The sequence below is a fragment of the Euprymna scolopes genome, chromosome 1, assembly GCF_053919585.1.
Source record: "Euprymna scolopes isolate OS-2025 chromosome 1, ASM5391958v1, whole genome shotgun sequence".
NCBI lineage: Eukaryota > Metazoa > Mollusca > Cephalopoda > Sepiida > Sepiolidae > Euprymna > Euprymna scolopes.
Window position 1 is genome coordinate 166,900,290 of NC_136482.1, and position 26,469 is coordinate 166,926,758.

The 26,469-nt window shown below is 32.4% G+C and overlaps 1 pseudogene; it reads left to right on the forward strand.

Annotated features, from left to right (window-relative positions):
• The first annotated feature begins 3,333 nt into the window (after positions 1 to 3,333).
• LOC145284469 (U2 spliceosomal RNA) lies at positions 3,334 to 3,463 on the forward strand (annotated as a pseudogene).
• The last annotated feature ends 23,006 nt before the right edge of the window (positions 3,464 to 26,469 follow it).

Sequence of the window (26,469 nt, forward strand, 5' to 3'; positions counted from 1 at the left end):
TTTAAGCGTATTTTACGACAGAACAACGCTGTGCGGCCTTCTCGTCTGTTTCCAAATATCATTATTGTGTATGAAGTGATAAATTAATTTTGAACTTTGTTTGATTCAAATTGGGGGGGGGGTTTAAAATACGCGTTTTATGGGCGTTCAGGAAAGTGAAGGTTTCGGTTGGCGTCAAATACGGCGCCACGCTAAACGTTCTTTTCTGAACGGGATAATATTTTTTGCTATTTGGATTGAGATTAATACGACGGTTGATTTTCTATTTTTTATTTTTTTTTTAGTGTACATCTCTATATTAATACGATAGCGTGTGTGTTATTTTGTGTGTCACGCTTACATCTTTTTTCTTCCGAGTGACTGTTGTTTAATTGTTATGACCCTCCATTTCTTGTAATAAATAATTTTACCAAGAATTCTTCATAGATTTAGGTGTCTGTTTCGATTATAACGAAAGGATCCTAAGTTATATATATATATATGTATATATATATATATATATAATATAAGTTATATATATATATATATATATATATATATATGTGTGTGTGTGTGTGTGTGTGTGTGTGTGTGTGTGTGTGTGTGTGTATTCGTAAGCTTTGGTTTCGGTTCCGATTAAAACTGATGCAAACAAGACATATTGATATATTATTTTATTATTTGAAATCACAACTTTATGATATATAAGAATCGATAGAAAATTGGCTCTATAATAATATATACGAAATCTGAATGAATTTAAATATCATATTTAAGATTATTTTACTACCGGGTTACGCCGGACGTCCCTGCTAGCTTAAATAAATACGTTTGCAGTTTTAACAAAAGAGCAAGGTCAGTGCGTCTCCATTTACGCTGAACATCTACAGAATGCCAGCATCAATATATTACATATGAAAGAGTCCTGCTGTGGAATTCCCCTGGTCTCTCTAGTAATATTTACATTTTTTTTTTTTATTCGTAAGAAATTTTTTGAAATAGTAAATAATGAAATAAGTATGAAACAACGAAAAATAAATATTTATTTTTATAATCATTCTCCCTACAACAAGTCTTCTCTGACAATTACAGTTGCGTGTTGCCTTTAAACATGCTGAAAGTTATTTTATGTTATCAAACCAATATTAGAATTTTGTTAGTTCAACATGGAGGATCCGCTACTACTTTAACTAACGTTTTTGATATTATTTATTTTCATTTATTTATTTTTTTTACATAGGAGTCACCACTCATAAAGGCCCTGATGCCACTCGAGGATAAGGATTATTGTGTGTACAGTAATCAATTGGATAATATCGTCGTAATCGTGATGACTTAAGGGGGCGACTCATCAAGAATTTGTTTATGTTGGACTTGAAGACTACCAAGTTGTAGTCAGCTGGGAAACAATCAAACGGAACAGAGTTCCACAGGCGTGCAGTTCTAAGAAAGAAGCTTTTCTCATGGAATCTACGTTTTGATTTAGGCATAGTTAAAGAGTGGTAAAAGTTATTGACAGTGGTTTCAGCTAGACGGGTGTTTTTCGAGAAAGGTTGATGACAGGTGACCAATGATTGGAGCTATTTGTCCTTACAGAAGACTAAAAGGACTTTATTGGAGATAGTGGTGCACTTTATTGTCCCGACTGAAGAATTGTAACACCTTGAAGATTTGCCGGCAAATCATTCTCTGTAGAAGAATGAACTGAACCATTATCTGTGATAATAATTACTTCATTTAAATCCATTGTCTTAGCCAAATTTTCAAGTGCTTGTGCCATCCATTCGATTCGTTTAATGCAGCCTTCACGTATGTCAAAATAGGCAAAACCTCGACTGCCGCATAATGCAACCCAATGCACAATTTGTCCCTTCGAATTAGGTAGCGACATTGGGCACCGTTGACCACGTAGAGATCGACTTCCAGTCTTTTATAGAACATATTTCTATTACTTTCATATTGGTAACAAATAATTTTATGATTTGAAGTAAACTTTAAAAGATTTTCTAAAAACAAGTTTTCCTTTTAGATTTATTAGCAGAAGTATTTACACTTACAGGCACGCCTATAATCCTTTTTTTTTTCGGTATAAAACAAGTTCCATAAAAATGTCGTTTGATTGTAGATGCATTGATTGGTATTTCTAGATTTCGGTGGTTTCGAATTATGTTCAGGTAAATACTTCAAGGTAACTTATCAATTATCTTCTACCAGTTTTATTAAATAACCCTTGTGACGAGGCAAAAGCTTTTTTTTTTATTCGATTTTGGCTATTACTCGTGGCTTCATTTCGATGCTTTTTTTTTCACCCTCGACAACCCACTTTCTCGTTGTATTTTCATTACAGCCATTTTTAGTCGCGTGCCAGCGACTCTATAAGTCACTCCGTCGGTCGGTCGGTCGGTCGGTCGGCTGTGGGTCTGTCCGTAACACTTTTGTGCTTGGCCTCTTTCGTTAAGATCAAAGGTCTTTTGTTAATACATGTTGTTCTTAGTTTTTTAAGCTTTTTTTTAAGTGTTATATCTGTTCTTTATATCTGTTCTTTATTTCTTCTCCAACCGGTCGTGGTTTTCTTAGTCAAGAATTCAAAGTTTTACATTCTATGTTTCAAAGGTGATCTTCTCGCTTCCAGACGTTCGACTGTCCATGTCTGGACTCCAGACTATCGTCTCTCGTCCTCAGACTCTCTCTCTCAGACTCCCTCCGCTTAACTCTAAAGTTTCTAACTATATCGAGAACTTCCCATTTTCCATGACGTCATACACATGTTAAAACATGTGTCTTCTTTCACGTGTTCTGGAAATGCGTGTCCAAAACTGTTTCCTTTATTTACAAAAGGAATTTTAACCTATATTTCCAGTAACCTATATTTCCAATATGTTAAAAACATGTTTATTAAATTATCTTATAGTTGCATTCCTCAATTGAATTTCATAACAGAATTGACAATGCACATTCTTTTCTTAAAACTATTTTATCTCTAAGCTAAACAATGGTTTGTTTTTTACATTCCATTTGCTAATTCTCTCTCGTAATCTATTTCTAAACCTAAATTACGAGGTTCGAATTTCGTCTATTCTATTTCATTTTCATTTTAAGTAAATCTCTCTACTTTCATACTTACATGAAAAGGGGACAGCCCTTATCATGTAACACAGATACTGCAAGCAAAGACCATATGTGGGGGCAGCCTCACATATAAGACCTTGGTCAATGTAGGGGCAACCCTTCATACCAATTGTCACCATCCAGCTCCCCTACTCCCCGGGGAGTTGGTCCCTATTTTCCCTTCACTCCCCACTTTAAAAATCGGCCTGGTTCCTAATTTGCTCAGTGGGGGAGCAAATAAATACCAGCTTTTCTTGGCCTTTTGGCCAAGATCAAAGTGTAGTATCTGTCCTTACTACATGCTGAACTTATTGTTATATAAAGTGGGGGATCACTTTTCTCTATTAATTTAATGTAAAATGATCACCCACTTTATTACCAGTCAGTCTCAAAGCCATTCAAGTCATTCTCCGGATCATTCAAGTTGTTTTTGAAGGATTCCAGTAATTTTTTTAAGCATTCAAGTCATTCAATTCATCCTTAAGTTCATTAAAGTCATTTTAAGTCATTTACTTTTTATTTATTTAAGTCATTTCAGTCCATTTTTCGGTCATTTTAGTTTATCTTTAAGAATTTCATGTCAATCCTACATTCACGCATTCATTCATTACACGAGAGCACGCGACTAATGGCTATCGGCCTTGTTTATTGCTACAGCACGCCAATCTTAATGATTTAAGCAGCTTCGATCATACGACGTTTCGCATCAATTTGTGTTGTCTTATGTTTACCCTGTTTCATGTATTTTTTTTAGTCCAAGATCCATAACGACAATTGGTAAAAAAATTGTTTATAAAATTGAAAACTTGATCTTAAATTGATTGAAAATTAATGAACCTCGTTTTAAATCGAATGCACACTTTTAATTGGAATGCGTTAGCTTTTTTTTATTGAATGCGTTCGTTTTTAAATAGATTGTCTTAGTTTTTTAATTGAATGATTTAGTTTTTAATTTTATTGCGTTATTTTTTTTAAATGAATGCCTTAGTTTTTTATTTAATTATTTAAACTTTTAATTTGATTGCGTTAGTCTTTTTATATGATTGCTTTAATTTTTTCATTTCATTGCTTTAATTTTTACTTTCATTGTTTTAATGTTTAATTAGATTGCGTTAGTTTTTAATTTTATTGCTTTAGTTTTTAAATTGGGTGTGTTAGTTTTAATTTGAATGCGTTAGTTTTACATTGATCGTGTTAGTTTTTAAATTGAATGTGTCAGTCTTTTAATTGATTACTTTATGTTTTAATTTGGATGCCTTAATGTTTTAATTTGAATGTGTTACTTTTTAATTTGAATGCATTCATTGAATCGTTAGTTTTAATTTGAATGCGTTAGTTTTTAATTTGATTGTGTTCGTTTGGATGTTTTAGTTTTTAAATTGAATGCACCAGCTTTAAAACTGTGTAGGTTAGTTCTTAATTTAATAGCGTTTATTGGTAAATTGAATGCGTTCGTTTTTTTTTTATTTGAATACAGTAGTTTACTTTTCATTTTAATGCGTTAGTTTTTTAGTTTGAATGAATTATGTTTTTTTTTTGTTTAAATGCTTTAGTTTTTCATTGAATGCGTTATTTTTTTATTGAATGAACTAGTTTTTTAATTGAATGCGTTAATTTTTAATTTGAATGCGTTATTTTTTTTTAATAAATCGAATGCCTTATTATGTAATTAGACCGGAAAATGATATAGATTACAAAAGCTTTGTAAATTAACTAAAGTAGGAGAAGGAAAACTCAGCAATAGCAATGATCGTTCTTGTGAAATAAGATTAGATATGATGACAAAAACAGGTCGTCTATGCACAGGTTTAACGTTAGGGGATACTTCCATTATTGGACGCAGACAGTTTTTATTCTTTGATTGACAAACAAATAAGAGTATCTTAGCGATTACCGATTTCGGAATGAGGTTAGGCTTAGAGGTCTATGCTCAATGATAATCTAAATTATTATTTTTTTTTTAATTTCAGCTTTTGTTACAAAGAAGCGCGTTGAAAACTGCAACGTCGTACCTAACCTCTTATTCCTACGTCACTTATCTACGTTAGTGACAAAATAAGTCGTACGAATTATATTTATTCAAAGCCGGACCTGAAACTCCATTTTCCTTATTCTATTCCTGCTACAAAACTTACGATCCCTGTCCTTCTCGTCCAGTATTCATCTCTCCAAACACTCATTTTCACCCACGTTTGTTTATTTTTTTCTTTGCTCTATTACCAAACCTACAGTCCCGGCCCTTAAAACTTTTAGTATTTGTCTTCTCAGCGTTTCCTGTCTTGATCGACTGTCTCCGCTGCAACTGTTCGATCGTCTACGTCAACGAAGTCCGAGCTTAATTAGCGAACGCAGCGATTTCCTCACCTAAGCTACCAGATAATCCCTTGAGACCCTGGCATATGCCGTCATATTAAACCCCACAACCACCTCAGTCACTCTCTCGTTTTTCTCTTCTTTTTTTCTCCCATCAGAGTGAGAAAATACAGGACGTATCTTTATCGTAGAGTTTCATTTACATCAAACTAAGTTCGCAGGCAAAATAATACACGCAAAGACAATCGTATGCGAGCGTTTTCGACTTTGATAATATCCCCTTCATAGCGTCGCTAAACGGCTAAACTATTGGACAGAATGGAAGACTGAAAGTACTGCAACATTTATACACATCCCAATGGTGCTGCAAGTATACTAGGATGGTACAATATACTAAGATGATACAAGTTCGATCAAAATGTAGTTGGATTGTTCTTGTGGATACATTTATTGTTACTTCTGATTTGGGTTGTTTCGAATTATTTTCAGATAAATACTTCAAGGTAAATTGGCAATTATCTTCTTTTTTTTACATAGGCATCACCACTTATTAATTCCCAGAGACCACTCGAGGATAAGGGTTAAAGAGTGTACAGTAGTTAATTGGAAAATAGGTAATCGTTAGTAATGGAAATTCGGTAAATGTGTTCACTTAAGTGGAACGGCTAATCAAGAACTTGTTTATGATGGACTTGAAGACAATCAGATTACAATCAGCTGCAAAGGAGGAAAACAGAAGACAGTTCCACAGGTGTGCACTTCTAAGAATTTTTTTTCATGGAATCTATATTTAAGTTTAGGTACAGATAAAGATTGGAGGAATTATTGATAATGTTTTCAGCTAGACGGGTGTTTCTTGTGAAAGTTTGGCAAGGGGGGACCCTAGATTGAAACTCAGTCAAGCACTTACCATGAGAATAACGATAAAACAGAGACAAACTCGCAACATCTCTTCTGTTAGAAAGAGGTTGCAAGGAAGAGAAAAGGACATCTCCTACGAGGATACGAAATCTGTTTTGAACTCTATCAAGGCAGGACAAGTTCTTCAGCTCCTACCCAGATGTGGCAACAGTACTCTATCCTTCGATGTCCCTGGCTATATATACATAATTGCATCAGCAGTGAGATATCTACTGGATCAATAGAAGGTTTCTACCATGTTTCCAGCGACATTGGCAACAGATTTGAAGTACGTGTTACATTTCAGATCAAGAGTAAAGGTCAAGCCCAGAAGCTTGTCAAAACATGAGAGCTCCGTAAAGACGAGAGACATTCATTTCAATTGATGCCAGATGTGGATCAGAGCGTTAATGATGTAAAGATAAAAGCTTGGTTTAAGATTCATTAAAGGTAACCCCCCCCTCCTGTATGACGTGCTAAAGATCAGAGGAGAGAGAATCGGAGAGAACTTGGTCGTTTACGGTATTCTTGCTATATTTTCATTACAGCCATTTTCTCTTGCTACGGCACGCCAACCTTAATGATTTTAAATAGCTTCGATAATACGACGTTTTGCATCAATTGGTGTCTTCTTATATTTACCCTGTTTGATGTGTTTTTTATTCCACGTTCTATAATGCCAGTTCGTAAAAGAAAATGGTTTATAAGACTGAAAACTTTATTTTAAATTGGATGAAAATTAATTTACTCGGTATTGAATTGAATAAACATTTGAATGCGTTCGTTCTTAAATTGGTTGCCTCGATTTTTTAATCGAATGCTTTAGTTTTTAATATTTTTTACGTTTTTTTTTTAAGGAATGCCAATTTTTAAATTTAATTACTTTAGTTTTAAATTTTATTCCTGTAGTTTTTAAATTGAAGGCGTTAGTTTTTAATTTGAATGCGTTAGTTTTTACATTGAATACGTAAAGTTTTTATTTGTTCGCTTTAATTCGATTGCTTTGATTTTTCATTTGATTGCTTGGATTTTTAATTCGATTGCTTTAGTTTTAAATTTGATAGCTTTGATTTTGAAGTTGATTGTTTTAGTTTTTGAATTTGATTGTTTAGATTATTAATTTGATTGCTTTAGTTTTTAATTTGATTGCTTTAAATATAAATTTATTGCTTTGATTTTTAATTTGATTACTTTGATTTTTAATTTAATTGCCTTAGTATTTAATATAATTGCTTTTATTTTAATTTGATTGCTTTAGTTTTTAATTTGATTATTATTTTTTAATTTGATTGCTTTGATTTTTAATTTGATTGCTTTAGTTTTTAATTTGATTGCTTTGATTTTTAATTTGATTGCTTTGATTTTTAATCTTATTGCTTTGATTTTTATTTGATTGCTTTAGTTTTTAATTTGATTGCTTTTATTTTGATTTTTAATTTGATTGCTTTAGTTCTTAATTTGATTGCTTTAGTTTTTAATTTGATTGCTTTGGTTTTTAATTTGATTTTTAATTTTATTGCAGTGCTTTTTCATTTTATTGCTTTGATTTATTATTTGATTTCTTTGATTTTTAATTTGATTGCTTTGATTTTTAATTTGATTGCTTCGATTTTTAATTTTATTGCTTTAATTTTTAATTTGATTGCTTTAGTTTTTAATTTGATTGCTTTAGTTTTTAATTTTATTGATTTGATTTTTAATTTTATCGCTTTGATTTTTAATTTGATTGCTTTGATGTTTAATTTGATTGCTTTGATGTTTAATTTGATTGCTTTGATGTTTAATTTGATTGCTTTGACTTTTAATTTAATTGCTTTGATTTTTTTATTTTATTGCTTTGATTTTTAATTTTATTGCTTTGATTTTTACATTTAATTGCTTTGGTTTTTAATTTGATTATTTAGTTTTTAATTTGATTGCTTTGATGTTTAATTTGATTGCTTTGATGTTTAATTTGATCGCTTTGATTTTTAATTTGGTTGCTTTAGTTGTTTATTTGATCTTTTTAGTTTTTAATTTGATTGCTTTAATTTTTAATTTAATTGCTTTAGTTTTTAATTTGATTGCTTTGATGTTTAATTTGATTGCTTTGACTTTTAATTTGATTGCTTTAGTTTTTAATTTGATTGCTTTAATTTGATTGCATTGACTTTTAATTTAATTGCTTTAGTTTTTAATCTTATTGCTTTGATTTTTAATTTGATTGCTTTGATTTTTAATTTGATTATTTGGATTTTTAATTTAATTGCTTTAGTTTTTAATTGGATGTGGTAGTTTTTTAAATTTGAATGCGTTAGTTTTCCAGTACACAGGTACACACACATATACCCCCACTTTCAATTTTTTTTTGAGAAGTTTACTCTACAATAAAGCTTCATAAGGGTTGGGTAGATGGTGAGACAACATGATCAGTAGTAGTGGAACGTGGGTAAATCTTGATCATTCAACAAGTATTTATTTACATAAAACTTGAAACCGACTTGGAAGTAGTATTATCTTCCACGGACAGAAAGTTCGAAGAGAAAAAAAACCTCTGCTCTTGGAATTTTCGTTTATTTTCGAGCGCCAAGATAGAGTGGTGTAAATTGTTGATAGTTGTTGTAGCTAGGCGAGTATTTAAAGGAGGGGCCATGTATTGCAGCTCAGTCGAGTGCCTACCATCAAAGTAACGATAGAGCATAGACAGACTCGCAACGCCTCTTTTATGGAAGTATATATATATATATATATATATATATATATATATATATATATATATATATATATATATATATATAAGAACAAGTAGTTAATAAAACATGGTAAAAAAACGCTTGGCAAAAGAGTTAAAAACATATTTAATTTTAAAAGTGAAGCGCAAAATAAGTGGATAGTCTTTTATCCGCGGAGTTCCGAAGAAATACTGTCCTTCTCATCAGAGGGCAGGGATTGGTAAATGCAGGATCGGATTTTTCTCGCTTTTCTTAAATCAACATTGATAGCCATGTTTTTAAAATCTCTCCATTTCTTCTTTCTACGTAAAATTTATCTTTCTTTTAATAATAATATTTGAACTCCTTCCATTTTTTCCTTGTACCGACTTGTGAATTATTCCACGAAATTCTGCCTTTTAGATTACTCTGAACCCTTTTCCATTAACGCGATTCCTTTGGATTTTACTTGTGAAAATGGAAATTTAATCAACCTTTTTGGATTTTACCGTTATTGGATATTTTACCCTTCACCAGATCACCCATTCACGTAAAATCACATTTTTCTTCCCCTGTTCCCTCTCATTCACTATTTTTTTTTACCAAGTAAGCTCTGGCTTACTTGTAGTTTCAGTAAATACTTTTGCAAGCAAAATCCGATCCCGCATTTTGTTAATCCTGACCCTCTGATGAGAAGGAAAGTATTTTTTTCGAAACTAAGGACTATCCACTCATTTTGTGCTTTCTTTTTAAAATTAAATATGTTTTTAACTCTTTTTCAAAGTGTTTTTAACATGTTTTGTTAAATACTTGTTCTTATTATAAACTCTATTTCCTATTTGGTTTTATCGAGCTTTTACAACTGGTGTAGATTACTTTATAAATATTAAGTCTTTAATATTTATAATATACCTTAGATTTGCCATCTTGGATTATCTTGGTAAACTTAATTGTAATTCTTATTTCATTTATATATATATATATATATTCTTATTTCATTTATATATATATATATATATATATATACATTTATATATATATATATATACATCGTTGTGCGCCTGTCCCTGCTCTATCGCTATTTTTATGGCAAGTGTTCGACTGAGCTATAATCTACGGCACCCTGTCGCTAATCCTTTATAAAAAAACACTTTTGAAGTCAAAATCACTATCAATAATCCCCCCTCTCTCTCTCTCTCTCTCTCTCTCTCTCTCTCTCTCTTTTGTTGCCTAAACCTACACACGAATTTCATGAACAAAGCGTCTTTCCTAGAACTCTTCGCCTGTGGAACTCTGTTCCATTGGTCTGTTATCCAGCCGACTACAATATCATTATCTTCAAGTCCAACGTAAACAAGTTCTTGTTCAACCGTCCTCGTAAATGATCTAATTATACCAAATTACTTCTACAAACGATTATTAAGCAGCTGTCTTAATGACTATAATACACACATTGATCTTTATCCTCGAGTGGCCTCCGTGGTACCCTTTTTGTAAAAAAATATACTGCAGGTTAAAAGATTTATTCGTAGGACAAAAATCTACAAAATTTTGACCTGGTTTGTAAAAAAGGTTTAAATAGTAAATAGAGCTATTAATATTAATTAGTACAGACACGTAACAGGCTTCCAGACACTGGCATGACAATGTTTCGATTTGTAGTTATAAATAACTAAGATCTTGTCCGGCAAAAAAGGCTGTTTTTTTTTAATTGTTTTTTCATTTCGTTAAATTAGATAACGATATTTTAGTCAATAATAACTACAGATCGAAACATTGTAATCCCATTATAGTGAAGCATGTTGCATGTCTATAAATAATCTACTTTTTGTTGTTTTTTTTGTTTCTCATGAGGAGTTGGTTGGTTGGTTGGTTTTTGTTTTACGGCATATCAACCCTTTTCGGGTTATTTAATGCCGAATCCAAAGATTTTGAAGAAAATGTTCTTTAATAGAATATATTTGTTGTTTTCACGTCGGTTTCTATTTCACCCATAGTTGGGACCCTAACAGGTACTACCACTCCGGGTCAGAGTGGACCTGGGAGCAATGGTAATTAAAGGGTGGCTCCACACTCCTCAAAGCCCACAAGCTGGGGTCTCACCACTGGATATAGTTTAAGGTCATATCCAGGACCCCCATTGAGGGACTTTTACCCTCTGCAGGGGGGGGGGCAGTCGGCGTATTCTAATGCCCCACCGACAGGGCCACTCATGAAGAGTAATCACACAAGCCATCATCAAAGATTGCTCTTTGAGAACAACTTGTAGTGTTCCCTGGAGTCTGAATGACAACAAGTCTCCCTAGAATTCCAATACTCCCCACCTCTTTCTATACCTTTGCAAAAGAATTTGCGTTGTCGCAACAACCACTTAAAGTTGATTTCTCGTTAGCGGCGACTAGTAATCTTAACTGGGATTTTGGTGGCAGTAAGCCTCCGACAAGGTCCCAGTCCTCTTTGAACTCAGCCAGTGGAAGCCTGGCTAGTGCTTTCTCTCCTCAGTGTTTCTATCCTCCTTGACTTTGCTCATTATTTGGTGTGGAGCCCGTTATAGTGACACTCATAGAATGGAGGGGGGCGGAATCTTACAGTTATACAATTTCATTCATCCGTTTGCGATATACTGAGACTTCGGGGTGAATTCTGTAATAGCATTCCATTACCAGTCTGTTCTCCTTTTTGTCCATTTCTTTCTTCGTTTTGGGGGTTGATTACTTTTGGTACTCCTGTGTTTATCTGTAGCTTTGGTACCTGAAATTAGAGGGGATGCTTACGTGTTCTCTGTCGGTGTTATTGTTTCGGAAATTAGAAGAGGAGCCAATTTATTATTATTATTATTACTATTATTACTATTATTATTATTATTATTATTATTATTATTATTTTTATTATTATTATTATTATTATTATTATTATTATTATTATTTGCTTCCTAGGAATGGTCACACAAGATTTCTCTTCGAGAACAACTTGTGAGGTTCCCTGGAGTCTGAGTGACAACAAGTCTCCCAAGATTTCAAGTACTCTTCACCTATTTCGATAAACTTTGCAGATGAATTTGCATTATCGCAACAGCCGTTTACTATTTATTTCTCGTAAGCAGAGACCATTGGTTTTCACTGGAATTTGGATGATAATAAGCCCCCTTAAGGTCTCAGTCATTTCTGCATTCATCCAGCAGAGGTCTAGCTAGTGCTTATTCTTGTTGTTGTTGTTGTTGTTGTTGTTGTTGTTCTTCTTCTTCTTCTTATTATTATTATTATTATTATTATTGATTCATACTTCCGTTTAAAAAACATTAAACAGAACAAAATTTAATTTTTCCCATGAAACACAGAAATATGAGAACAAAAGTATTAGTCGCTTACGAGTGATATACGTTTCCGTTCGATGCAATTAAATACATTAATATTATGTATTTATTTCTCCCGCCTCTCTTTCTTTCTTTGATATTTCCAACGAACTTTCCATACATATACCCTATATATTAAGTTTCATGTCTGTAGATCAAAAGCTAACAGAAGAGTTTAGAAGGCAAGTATATATACGCATACATAAACAGGTTTGTGTTTACTATAAGTTTTTACGCAAATATTACGCAAGTGAAAATCATATAGAATATCTGCATTAATATAATTACACGTAAAAGTGAACTAAAGATGATCATCCACTAAGAAAATCGAAAAACCTAATAGGAAATTAATTAAAATGAATGTTTAAAAGAATATGCAAATTAGCTAGATCTTTTGCAGATGAATACAATTCCACGACCCATATATAACGAAGTTATATTTTCTTTTTTAATAAATAGTTTTTGATATGAATATCAGTACACAAAAAGAAATTTATAGGAGTATAGATTTATTTTACATAAATAGACCACGCACTTTCTGACTAATCAACACCAAGAGATAATCAATTCTAGTTTTCAATTAAGGTGATGTATGACTTTTTGGTCCACCCGACAAAAGGGGAGGGGGAGACCTGTAAATTCGCCCTTATTCGTTCGTCCGTTCGTCTGTCCGCACTTTTCTCAACAACTAAGCCTTAGAATTTTTTGAAGTTTTGCACAAACATTAAACATGATATGAGTAAAAAAAAGTAACAGAACACGTTTTCCGGGAAAACTTCGGTTGCTTCCCTAGAAGTGCCTTTCGGGTTAAAATGGCTTAAATTGAACTTTTGTGTTTATTAAAAAAAATGATGTCTTGGATTTTTATAAAACTTTATAACTGATTTCTATATAATTTTGTTCGTTTATACTTCGTGATAACTCTTGGGTGTGCCCCAAGGGCTCTTTTAGGGCTAATAAAGTCATTTTTTTTTTTTTTTTTTTTTTTTGCATGGGGCAGAACTCAAATTTACACATGTTAAGGCCTAAAACTGCACCGTTTGTTCATTTTCACCAGGATTTGACGACACGCGAAGACTTTTGGGGCTAAATGAGGGGAGGGGCAAATGCTGAACTTAGTCATTTTTTATGCCTCGTTCTCTGTGCACTCACGGGGGACCGTGCATGCTTCACTTGTTTAATCAAAATTTTAGATGAGGGTGGATCTTCTATGGTAATTCGACAATTTACAGATCGTGTTTAAAAACTCATTTATAACACGTGAGGGTGGGGCTGTATTAACTATTCTGTAAATATTTAATAAACAAAAATGCTGTAAAAATTATATTTAAGTTTCTTCTCACATTGTTGAAGGAAATCTTATTTTGTTCATGATCGGTGTATATGTAGGATAATTTAGTTTAAAATAGTTGTGGGTGCTGGGAGAGTATGTTTTATCATCAAGAGATGGATTTGTCCCTGCTCTGAAAATAATTGGAACGTGTAAATAACTGGGAAGTACTACTGCTACCCCTTAAAAATGCAGATTCTTCTTTTCTATGGCGATTACATAATCGCGTTCACACACCGTTTCTCGTCATATGACCGAAGTTAAGCAACGTTGATCCTGGTCAGTACCAGATGGTTGACCCTTTGACATTCTAGGCGTTGTATGTGCTCTCCGCTTATCTCAGCATTTGTTTCCAATCGTCCTGTACATAGACTTCAGTTGCCGCTGGTGTTTAACAATGTCGACTCAGGAGATGTGTGGTTGGAGATTGCGCACCTCCTGCCACAATAATTTCACGCATAGGCACCCCTTCGTGGGTATCCATAGTCTGTTAAAGACTGAAGGACACCCTTACATTTTAGTGATTTTTTTATTTATTTATCTGTTTAATATTTCTGCAGTTTCCGCACCGCGCTACTTTCAGATAGGATTTTCAAGTAAAATTCAATGTTTAACTATCTACTGCTATTACATTGTTAACTGAAAGTACAGAATAGTTAAAACCCCTCACTCACATACAAAGAATATTTTTCTAAATAATAAAGTCATTCTTCCTGCACGGTCATTAAACTGCAGAAGTTACAAATGTTTTAATTGTTCGTCCTCATTTATATTTGGAACGGAAAACAAAAATTAATAAATTGGAGAAATTTCTACGTAGTTCTGAATGTTTCAAGTGGTTTTTATATTGTTTTAAATCCATGTGGTTGTTATAATCACTTTTATTTAGCCAAGCACAGGTATTTTTCATCGTTTAAGTTTACTCCCTCCCCCGATATTTTTTATTTGCACGTAGTCGTTAATTTTACTTCCACCCTCCTTCCAAAAACGCTTATTAGCTAACCCATAACTAAATTAAAAAAGTAAAAAAAAAAAAAATGGCGCTAAGTTTCTGAATTTTTTAGATGAGAATTGGTTATTCGTATTATTTAGATTCATCGGACTACTGTTCTCATCGTGAGTGTGATTTTCACAACATTTCGGTCGATGTAATCAGTCATGGCTGACGGAACAAGAACATGCTACCTCCGTGAAGTAAATAAAGGGTTCCGTTCGAAATTCCGTCCAAATTCCCGAGTTCGACAAGATATACTTGAAGAAGGTCGGAGGTTACATCGACCGAAACGTTATGAAAACTACACTTAAGATACGAACAATGGTCCGATTAATCGAAATAATACAAAATGGCGGTACTGTGACAAATGTAATACCCACTTTACACACACCTTCCTTATTGACAAATACGGATGCAAAATCATAACGTTTTCAAATCTTCTCCCTTCATTTATATTTGATATAGAAAATAAAATAAACTAATTTCAAATTATTTCTACGTGGTTATTAATGTTTCGTTTTGTTTTTGTTTGTTTGTTTTTTACTGTTTAAAATATATGCATTTTGTTATCTATTTAAACAAAGGTGGTTATATTTTTCCTCTACCGCGGTTTCTGAGGTAATAATCGTAGCAAAAGGCTTTATATTTTATTTAAATCATATGAATAAGTCCATATATTTAAATCATATAAATAAGCCCATATATCTATACAACTAACTGTTGATTTAACCATAAGGACATATATCTTATAAATACACAAAAAAATAAAGAAAGAAATAATTTGAAAACTAGAAACACATGAACGGATAAAAAAGCAAGGAATAAAGCAACAAAAAATAAAATAAATAAATAAACTAAATAAAAATAAAAAATAAATAAATAACTAAAACTTGTCAATAGAAAAATGAAATCGACACCAGAAAAGAAAAAAAAAGCAATGCTAAAAACCTAAGATAAGAATATAATATTACTTCAGATCAAAGCGAAAGCTTAGCCACTAAATAACCGCCAAGTTAAAAGTATATCAACCACTGCGACAGCTTAACCACACAATATCGTACATCCCCTCCACTCTCATCCCTACTCCCTTCCTTCACCACGCCCCCCAAAAAACCCTACTGCTCACATTCACAAGATATACACGCCACTTTATCCCAGTCAAATATATTATAAAACTATTTTGACTCCCGTTTCGATATCGATTCTGTTTTTATCTGATGAAATGTTATCCTTGAATTAGGATTCCACTGAAACATGTATGCACATATGTAGCCAATAATGTTTGTATAATAAACAGACTATATATATATATATATATATATATATATATATATATATATATATATATATATATATATATATATAAAGGAGATTAGAATAATAGTCTAAAGAGCTAAGTGTATTTTAATGTAATAGTGAAATTACTAGTTTAATTAAAATACAGGAAATGCTCGTTGTAATTTAGATATATAATAAGCTCGATAGTTAAATGTCCTAGAGCTAATTCAATATTAAGTAATGTGATTTATAATTTAAAAGTTTTAAAATTTTTAAAATTTAAAAATCAAAATTTAATTAAATTAAAAATCAGTTTCATAAGAAGGAACAACAACAAAGTCAATTATCTGTACGATCGTTTCGGAAATCCGTGCTTTTTATTTGTGGTATACATGAAGTCACGTAGAATAATTATACATAGTTTTTTTGGTAAGCACGGTCTCCTCATCAGCAAATTTAGGAGGATTTCTATTGAATTGAAAAGACACCAAAAATAAACCTAGCATTAAAAGTAAGGCAGATGAATCTTTTGGTCTTTCTTTTTTTGAAATCAGGAACTGTATTTAAAGTAGTCATTTAGATGTTTGCTATAGCTTTTTATTTTATTGAATTGAGAAGTTTTTTTTTTTTTAATTCGTCGCCCGATGAGGACTTCTTGTTTTAACCAATCATCTGTCCGAAACGTTAACATGCTGTTGCAAATTTGTCTAAATCAATAAAAAAAATTATCTTGTTATTCTTTCATTGAGCATTCTTAATAACCTCGTAAAATTCATGAAATTTCTATCTTGAATACTTATAAGTTGGTGTATATATATTAGTGTTGGGACGATTGATCGGAATCGGGATTTGCAAAATCGGAGCTTTTTGTAGCATCAGAATCGGGAAAATTTGAGCCTATTTTCCGATGCCCAAACCGATTCCTTAAATTATCTTTTTTATTTGATTTTAGTTAAAAAAAAATCTTCCACTGCTTGTAGTAATAATGAAATAAATATTTATTAATTTAAACTTCCAGTAAGACTAAAATCTCTTGATCATCCCGTCACAAGTGTGGTTTTACGTTTGGGAAAATAAAGGCACATTTAAAGTGTGTTTTTACAGTGATCGAGACATATAACATTTATAGTTAAATATTTAGAGATTTATAAAGAATCGGAATCGGTAATTTTATCGGAACCGGGAATTTAGTGCGAAATCAGTAATTGTACCGGAATCGGGAAAAATAGAATCGGGAAAAATATTGGAATCGTCTCATCACCACTATATATATATATATATATATATATATATATATATATATATATATATATATATATATATATATATATATATATATATATATATATATATATATAAAGGCTTCCTTCAGATTGACAGACTATAGATATCCACTGTAAGGGTGCCTGCGCGTGAAATTTTTGTGGCAAGAGTTGCGCAATCTCCAACCACACCTCTCATGAGTCGACATTGTTGAATACCAGTAGCAAGTGGAGGTTCAGGATGACTGGACACAATGTCGAAATAAGCAGAAAGCACATAGAGCGTATAGAATTCCCAAATAGTCACCCATCTGGTACTAGCAAGGCTCAACGTTGCTTAACTTCAGTAATCTGACGGGAACTGATGTGTCAACGTGATTATGCTCTTTATATATATATATATATATATATATATATATATATATATATATATATATATATATATATATATCTGTGACAATATATATATATATATATATATATATATATATATATATATATATATATATATATATATATATATCTGTGTGACAAGATTGCGTAATCTTCGACCACACCTCTCCTGAATCGTCACTGCTTGAGTCCAGTGAAAGGAGATGCCCAGGACGACTGGAAACAATGCCAAGATAAGCGGAGAACACATACAGCACCTGGAAGTCCCAAATGGTCACCCATCTGGTACTGGCCAGGCTCCATTCATTGATCTGACGAGAACCGGTGTGTCAAACGTGATTATGCCGTATATATATATATATATATATATATATATATATATATATATATATATGCATATATACATACATATATACACATATGTATATATACACACACACACATATATATGTGTATATACATATGTATATATATGTATATATATATGTGTGTATATATGTATATATGTGCATATATATGTGTGTATATATGTATAAATATAAATATATATATATATATGTATATATGTGTCTATATACGTAATATATATGTGTGTATATACGTATATATATGTGTGTATATATACACGCATATATATATATATATATCTATATCTATCTATCTATATATATGCGTGTGTGTGTGTGTATGTGTGTGCGTGCGTGTGTCGGTAGCTAAGTTGGTAAGTATATAGGTATAAACTCGTTACCACATTCTGGTAGTACAATTTTATAATTGACCATCCAAAAATAGAAGAACTAATTTAAATCTTAAGTTATTGGCGTGAGAATTAGGCTAATCAGAACGCGCTGATGTTTAGAAATCGAACGTGAAAAGCCATCAATTATCGTATAGAGAAAAAGATACGAACAGACTTTGTGGCGTAGATAGATTAATAGATTATGCGATATATACATCCTTTTATTTATATAAACATTCGTGTGTATATATGTTATATAATTTTACGTACATCAACTAATTAACCGATTACATTTTTAAAAAATTATTTGTCTATACATTTATCACCATTCTCAATGCCCTTTTACCAGCGATAAACGATGGATGTGCGTGGGCAGTCGGAGCCCGTTTTCTCATAAGAGGGTTCTTTCAAAAGTAAAGCATTCTATTAAGTTAACAACAAAGGCATTGCATTTTTTTTTTTAAATTCAGATGAACATATCTCGGCTCAAACACAAGTTTATTGCTCGAAATAAGACCATCAAATCAACTTTTGCCAACGCAAAACAAGTGTATTTATGCCAGTAACGTAAAAATCTTACGTTCTGCTCGTGATGAAGTCGCTGGAGGCGTTTTTTTTTCTTTTAGAAAAAAGTTTTCGAGATACTAAATGGTACTCGGTAGGTGAGAGGGTCTGAAGAGTATGGCGGATGAGACAATTTTGTAGCCCAATTCAGTCAACTTCTACAGGGTTGGTTTAGCAAATAGCGTACGAGCATAGAGAATTGGGCCTTTTCTGTTGACTAATGCTTGGTGTTTTTGCAGAAGTTTTCACGCATTTCATCCATTTATAGACAGTACTTCTCTGCCGTAATAGTTTTGCCTGCATTCAAAAAAAAAAAAAAAACTGTAATAGATTAGACCTAACAGTTTGCATGGCCTTCTTTTCGTGCAACTCTGACTTCGGGAAGTTTCGTGGAGCCCAGTCAGTTGTCGTAAAGAACCCACGTTTCATCGCGCCACGATCTGGTCGAGAAACGGGCCGTTCTTGTTCCATAAAAGAAGCGAAGATGACACTTCATAACGGCGTTTCTCTTGGATGTCGTTCAATTCGTGAGAACCCATTTATCAAGTTTTTTTGTCTTTCCAATCTCTTTCAAGTGGTTGGAAATCATCGTATATCTAACGGCTAATTCAGAAGCAAGTTCTCAAACAGTTTTTCGAGAATTGGCTTCAACTAATAATAAAGCTCCTAATTGATCGTTGTTAACATCTGATGGCCGACCACTACGATCATCATCTTTAAGACTCTCGTTTCCGCCGCGAAATTCCTTAAACCACCATTGTGCTGTGACTTCAGTAGCAGTTCTTGGGCCAAACGCTTGGTGGATATCGCGAGCTGTTTCAGCAGATTTTATATGAATTAAGAAAATTGTGCGAATTTTCTTTTTTTCTATCTTGTATTCAGTGTTCCGAAAAAGATACATAATTGTTTTAACGCGATTATAATCTAAATGATTAGATCGAGCCAGAAACGCTCTTTAAAATGGTATATAAAGTAAAGGTATTATAACGAAAACTTATTTCAAAATCAATCTTTTGAAACTAGAATTAAAAATTCCCCAAGAACTTTCTTCTCAATCTAGTATATATATATATATATATATATATATATATATATATATATATATATATATATATGTAATTATAGTGAGTTTGTGAAATTCAGTAAATTTTCATATACCAATGAGTTTTAAGTAAAAAATAGTTGGCTTAAGGAGTAAGCTACAAAATTATCAAATTTTCTAATTGAGCACCAACCTATCGTGTAAGCAAAAACAAAACTTCAAAACAAGGTGTTGGTCGAAATAAAAAGTGTATTTCAATTTACGTTACAATTGTTTCCATGTCCAGTTCGACAATTTCAAGCATTATTTCATTTGAAAATTTTCAAAACCAGCATTTCTTCAGACTTTATGAATAAGCATACTTTTGGCAATGGAGCATTTTTTGAAGAGAGGGAAGGAAGGGGAAATCCCTAGCTAGAAAGGCATGCGAGAAACATCTACCTTTGTTGTGGTTACGGAAAATCCCATTTAAATATTAATATATCGCCTAATTTTCGTATCCTTACGGGACATGGAAACAACTGTAACGTAAATTGAAATACACTTTTTGTTGCCACCAACACCTTGTTTTGAAGCCTTGTTTTTGCTTACACAGTGTGTATATATATATATATATATATATATATATATATATATATATATATATATATATATATATATATATGTATATATATATAACCGCTCCTGATGGTGTTCGGTCGGACCAATAGAAAGCGCTTGAGTATAATATGGCTGAACAACGACTTTTCGGCGCCATTCTGTACAACATACCGATTGAAATAAAAAAAAGACCGCCATCGGAAAAAAGATATTAAAAAAAAACGGAAAAAAGAATAACTGTCGTGTTCAATCAGATGTAATGACTTGCTACCAAAATAAACGTATATATATATAGTCATCAACATACAGTACTGCCTCAAGCCAGGATCGAAACTCGACCACCCAAATGACAGTCAAGGGTTCTCACCATTACGCTATACAGCTGATGCTGTGTGAGTAATGAATTAGCAATCTTTGCGCATCGCCCAAATGCTCGGTTTTTTACGCTTAATACGCTAATGACAGTTTGTATATCACTTCCCAATATGCTCAACCTAAGATAGGGAGCATTAATAGTCATCCACATACAGTTCTGTTTCGCTGTTTCACATTGGTTATATAATATACTTTATTAAAAGAATGAGCGACTAATCGTCGAAAATAAAATTCCGACAAGCACAGTCGGGCGGTCTACAGAGTTTTGTATTTACTAGCGAGGTGTGGGCGTCTTTGGGCGGGTTTAAAATACGCTTAAATATGATATTTTAATTTGTCCTGATTTTGTATATATTATTATACAGTCGCGTTTTCAAAAGTAAACAAAAAATATTTGAGCGCCATCAACTAGAATCGAAACTAGCATTCAAAACTGGTGACGATTCCACTGACACGTATACGAAGAGATTAACATTTTTAGATAGCTAAGATTTTTTTTCAATTTTGACTTTTTTACCCCTTAAAATCTACTTTAAACGGCTAAAGACCCATAAAAGGATGGTCCGTACAAAATGCAATCATTTGAAGCCCCTAGCGCCGCTCTGCGACTTTTAGTTTCGGAGGTGATAAAGTTTGAAAATATGGTGACAGACAGACAAACATATAACCTTTTTTTATATTAGATATAGATTAGAGTTCTATTAATAACCATTAAATTCCGGGTTACTATTCCTCTTGTGGTAGTCTTTACTACGTATTCAATAAACAACTTAGAATTTCATTGCAGGTCACAAGATGCTATTATTGAACCTTATTTTAAAATCTTTATTCCTTTTCTGCGACTGATGCAAGATCACATTATGCCATGATATTTAAAAAAGATACACCCTTTTCATAACACTTAGAAAGCGTTGTGGAAATTACGACCCCATTTGGTGTGGCGTTTTACTTCGGCTCCGGTGGCTTGCTTGGTTATTCAAATCTCACTTTAAACAAACGATGTTATCATACCAAAGCGTGAGATTTCAGTCAATATTATTTTGTGGGTCGCGCGAATCTAAAGGGGTACGTCAAAAAGCCGTTTCTTCTGAAGAGAGTCAAAAAGGAATGCGTTGTTATTGCAAAGGATCCTAAGCTATTAGATTGTTTGAAACAAGGAGAAAGAAAAACAGATTACAAGCGGAGAAGAAAGAGGAAATGAAAGAATAAAATGAAAAGGGAAATGTTATTGTTTAGCTGAAAGGATAAAGTAGCAAAGAACATAACAACAGATTATGTATCTTTAACTCCATTTTCCCCTCTCTCTGATTGTCTTTCTCACCTCCCGCTGCCTCTTTCTTTCTCTCGCTCTTTTTCTCGCTCTTTCTCTCTCAATCTATATATATATATATGTATATATATATATATATATATATATATATATATATATATATATATAAATGAACGTGTCTGTGTATCTGTGTATCTGTGTGTCTGTCTGTCTGTCTGTCTGTCTGTGTGTCTGTGTACATTTCCCTACGCAATAACTTTGTCAATTTTAAGTCTACAGACTCGAAATTTGATATAGAGGGTACTAGGATTTGGGAAAATCTTTGTGATTTGAACCCAAAACAATAACTTTTAAGGGGTCATAATAGGGGTCAAAGTTAAAAAAAATTGACCTTTTTTTTTTTTTGCTCAGTATAAACCTCCAAACATTCGGGCAACGCCGGGCACCCATGCTAGTATATCTATAAAAGTGAATTTGTCTGTGTGTCTGTCTGTGTACATTTCCCTACGCAATAACTCTATCAATTTTTAGTCCACAGACTCGAAAATGAATATACAGGGTACGGATATTTGGGAAAATCTATGTGATCGGTTTTCAGCCAGAAACTTTGCTGTGAATAGGTTCAACGATTTGACCTTTGAGAACTCTACCAAACTCCTCCAACAATTTGGGGTCTAAACATTTGAAAGTTTAGATATAGATTCCTTGGACATAGATCTTAGTTAATAACTTGATTAGAGCCCAAAACAATAAATGTCAAGGGGACATAATAGGGGTCAAAGTTAAAAACATTGAACTTTTTTTTGCTCAACATACACCTCCAAACACCCGGGCAACGCCGGGCTGAAATGCTATATATATATATATATATATATATATATATATATATATATATATATATATATATATATATATATATATATATATTGTTATTGTTATTGTTATTGTTGTTTTTTTCAAGCGATACATATGGTTAATATTGGCTCCGCCTCGAAGCTCATTTTTTATTTACTTAGAAAGTCGCCCTTTTTAATTTTTTTGGACGTATATAACATTTTTATTTATTTATTATTTATTATTATTTTATTTATTATTTTTTTAATTATTATTTTTTAAAACAGTCTTAAAAAATAATAAATATATATATATGTTTTAAAAAATATTATATATATATATATATATATGCAGCAAAAAGAAATCCGCACTTGTCATTTTTTCAAAAACTGCAAATTTAAGCTAGATTAAATGTAACTGTTTAAACAACCTATACCTCATTTGATTCGCCTTTTATTCCTCTATAATTTTACCTGTTCATATTTGACTTTTAATTGAAATATTCTACTGATCACGTCAATTTAAAAAATAACTTCAAATTGAGGAGGCAAAAAGAAAGTCCTCAGCAACAAATTCGCTTAAAATCAGCTTAAATTATCGCCCCTAAATCAGTTTAAAATATCCATCAACAGGCAACAAAGCATCTCTAATCGTAATTGTTGTTGTTCCAGGTTATACAACGTAACATTTAGTCCATATGCCACAACTTTCTCTTAGTGATCGTCAGGAGCTCATTAATCTCCATCTTTCTGGTTTATCCAATCGAGAAAGCGGCCGCAGATTGAAATGTGATGAGAAAACGGTACGAAAGAACGTGCAAAAGCACTAAACACCGGCAGTGTTTGTGATGCCCCTAAATCTCGTCGTACTATAGTTACTTCTAACAGGTAAGACAATGTTATCAAGATCCGCAGCCTAAGAAACAGACTTGAAACGGCTTCTCAAATCCAACAACAGTGCAATCTTGTTAAGAAGTGCTCTTTTGCTACTGTTAATAACAGATTACAAGAAATTTAATTTGCGTGGATATGTTGCAAGACGCAAGCCAATGATTTCTGTAAAGAACAGAAAAGGCCGTCTGGACTTCGTCAGATTCAATGAAGATCATGACTCTACATATTGGCCGAAAGTGATTTTTAGCGACGAAAGCAAGTTCAATAGGCTAGGCAGTGATAGGGAAAAGACGATCGTCGGAGGAAAGACGAAGAATTTAATCCTAGGTGCTCAGTTTCAACGCTGCAAGGTGGGGGAGGTTCAGTTTTGGTGTGGGGTATTATTAGTACCAATGGTTCAAGGCTTATAGTTCGCTTGCAAGGTCAACATATTAATGTACTTGGTCGACTTAATTCGACCAAGTACATTAATATGTTGACTGAGCATTTTATATCCTACTTTGGTCGGAAAGGATAATGCTCCCATTCACACAGCTGGCAATGTCTAGAGGTTCCTGGAAGGGCACGATATTTCGGGTTTAGATTGGCCTGCACAATCTCCAGACCTAAATCCTATCGAAAACGTATGGCATTACATCAAGCAACAGCTACGCAATGATAAAATTTCACATTTGAAAGAACTTTGAACAAAAATTGAATAAAAGTGGGATGCCTTTTCTCCGGAGTATTGCAACAGTATAATTCAAGGAATTCCCAAAAGATTGAGGGCTGTCAAATTGGAGAAGGGCTATGCTACTAAATATTAACTAGTTCATTGTGTTCCTGTTGTATTTTTGTTGCACTGATGTCCTAAAGTTGCATTTAAATAACAATTTTCAAGTGTGCGGACTTTCTTTTTGCCTCTTCAATTTGAAGTTATTTTTTTAAATTGACGTGAACACTAGAATATTTTTTTTAAAGTGCAAGTGCGGACTTTCTTTTTGCAGCATATGAATGTATATATATATATATATATATATATATATATATATGTGTGTGTGTGTGTGTGTGTGTGTATATATATATAATATATGTATATATAAGTATATGTATATATATGCATATATATATGTATATATGCGTGTATATATATGTATATATGTATATAAGTATTATATAAGTATGTATATATACATATGCATATATATATTTATATATAGTGTATATAAATGTATATATATACATCTATTTATATATATGTATGTATATATATATATATATATATATATATATTAAGTAAATATACAGATCCGCTACTAACTACTTTCCACCATTTTACAGCTTACGTTTACGCTACGCGCATGCACGCTGTAGCATAAACGACGGCTTCACCAAGCAAACTACGTTGGGGGAGGGGATTTTTTTTTCCAGGACATAGAATTTTTTAATTTTCAAAAATACATTATAGCACTTTTTGGGTGGAAAATTTAAAATTAGCTGAAAAAGAAATAAAACAAGAAAAGAAAAGCACTCCAAGTTGGAGTAGGGGGGGGTTAATTTATCTGTTTTGTTTTTTTTAACCTGGAACATAGAATTTTCTAATTTTCAAAAAGTAACGCACCGACATTTACCAATTAGAACACCATTTAACATTTTCCGAAGATTTTACTGTTTAAATTGGGGGCGCGAGCGGGGGGGGGGCGGATGTGATGCTGGTTTTGAATAAAGGCAACAAAAGTTCCTGAACATTCCAAGTAAAAAACATTCAGATAAATCTTAACCTCATTGGCACTCATGGTTCCATTATTCACACTGAAGAAGACCGACGAATCGGTCGAAAGTACGTGCTTTTGAAAGAAACATTTTCGTTTTTTCAAAAGACATTTTGTATTCCATACAGGTCAACACATAGGAAATAAATACAAAAAAGATATAAACATTTATATATTTTTCGTATTGATTTTTGTTCGTATATATATATATATATATATATATATATATATATATATATATATATATATATATATATAAAGCTGAACGTCTGTGTGTGTGCGTGTGTGTGTGTGTGGTCACGAATAGACTCCTATATGGTTGACTATTTTAAAAATCTTATTACATATAATAATAGAAGATATATCGAGACACAGGAATGGGTATGTTTGGTCTGGCAAAACGGTGGTTCATAAAAATTGTGGCGCCTGCGTTCGCTCCTGGCCCCCAAAGTATGGGAATAAAAAATGAATAAAAAAACGTTTACAGGGGTTTTTGATATAGATGTACATAAGAATACTTTGATAAGTATGTTTCAACTTAAATAGTGATGGTATAATAAAATTGTGGGGTCTGCGTTCGTGTCTGTACTCCATGGAAATATGGCACAAACTTTAATAAAGACTTTTCATATCTATTTGCGTAAGTATACTTTGATAATTATGTTTCAGTTTGAAGAAATATGGTATAATAAAAGTATCTGGTGTTCGTTCGCGCCAGACATTCATAGAATGTAAATATGTCACAAAGTTTAACAAGGTTTTTTAAAAGGGGTGAGGGTCCACAATAACACCTTAAGTTTAA